We start from the raw sequence: 1,299 nt of genomic DNA, 5'->3' as shown, positions 1-1,299 counted from the left end.
AGAATGGTATAGGGGGTTGATTACCTCCTAGAATATCTCCAAGGTCCCTTCCAACTCTGTTATTCTGTATTCTGTAAATACATACAGAATTTGAAGCTTTGAAGTCCATGTTATGACAAGAACTCTCTCTTAAAGAGGTGGGAGGGGATTCATCTGGTTCACATTTCAATGCAAGCTTGCAAATATGCTCTTTCATGACCACAGCATAATCCAAACATCTAAAATGCTTCAGAAGATTCACATTTATAAATGCTGTGTTGAGCCACTGCAATACAAAATACATTCAACAATAGATTTATTTTTTGTGTGTGTATACATCTATGCACAAAAACTAGGTGAATTTAGGCCAGTCACTCTCTTTCAGTCCTAGAATGAGAATTTGAAAAACATATATTTTCCAAGCTACACTGGAATAGCATAGTAGATTATGGTCCATAACCCACAATGAAGATCCTTCATCCTGATAATAATTTTAATAATTATACAATTATAATACTAATTAATCATAATCATAATCATAATGTACAGTAATTGTAAATTATTTTAATTATAAGCTTGGATTGATCCACTACATGCACACACGTGTGTGTATACATACATTTGTATTTGTGCATATACGTACATTGATGTCATAGAAAATTGATTTCAAAATGTAAGCGTTATATTTTATTCATAAAGTGTGCATCAGGAGAAATATACATGAAAATGTGCATGGACTTTTGTGCAAATGTTTTATTAAAACAAATTCACCAAAATCACTGCTCTAAATGGAATAAAGAATAGGGTTCAGCAAAACGTTCCTAGGGTGCTTCAAAATAGAAGCAGTTACCTCTCCTGAAAGCTTGGCACAATTGCTTCAATCTGAAGGATTTCCTGGGTCGCTTCTGCAAGCATGTACATGCCCAATTGTTTCATTTCTTCAGAATTTGTTGAAAAAGTGTTACAAACACAGGAAGTCCAGGAAGCAGCCTTGTTGAGACTGCTTAAGGCTACAGCTGTCTCTTTTTTGCGGAAGGGCACTGCTGCTAGAATGGAGGAACACAACCATAATCTAGGTAAGTATCTGGCAAAAATGACCTTACAGCGAGGGCATATATAAGACTAAATTTGCTTTAGAAGAGCCTTGCTGGGTTGGGTCAAGGCCCTATCCAGCTCTTTTCACATCAATCAACTTGTTGGCATAAGAGAAACAGGCTATGCTGCCTGTCCATTTCCATTTTCCACTTCTCTGCCCAGCTCACTGTCACCAGTGCTGGGGGTGTGTGGATTTGTTGTTCTGTTCTTGCCAAGGTACCTGGT

The 1,299-nt window shown here is 37.0% G+C and overlaps 1 long non-coding RNA gene across 1 annotated transcript in view; it reads left to right on the top strand.

Annotated features, from left to right (window-relative positions):
* Positions 1 to 948: 948 nt before the first annotated feature.
* LOC107290747 overlaps positions 949 to 1,299 on the top strand; it is a 10,085-nt gene continuing 9,734 nt past the window's right edge. Inside the window, exon 1 of the long non-coding RNA XR_001548961.1 lies at positions 949 to 1,055. This is a non-coding gene — a long non-coding RNA (uncharacterized LOC107290747). The remainder of the gene's footprint in view (positions 1,056 to 1,299) is intronic.

Source organism: Protobothrops mucrosquamatus, unplaced genomic scaffold (assembly GCF_001527695.2).
Source record: "Protobothrops mucrosquamatus isolate PMUCROS unplaced genomic scaffold, P.Mucros_1.0 scaffold_9, whole genome shotgun sequence".
NCBI classification, from domain to species: domain Eukaryota; kingdom Metazoa; phylum Chordata; class Lepidosauria; order Squamata; family Viperidae; genus Protobothrops; species Protobothrops mucrosquamatus.
This window is presented reverse-complemented; position numbering and strand designations above follow the sequence as displayed.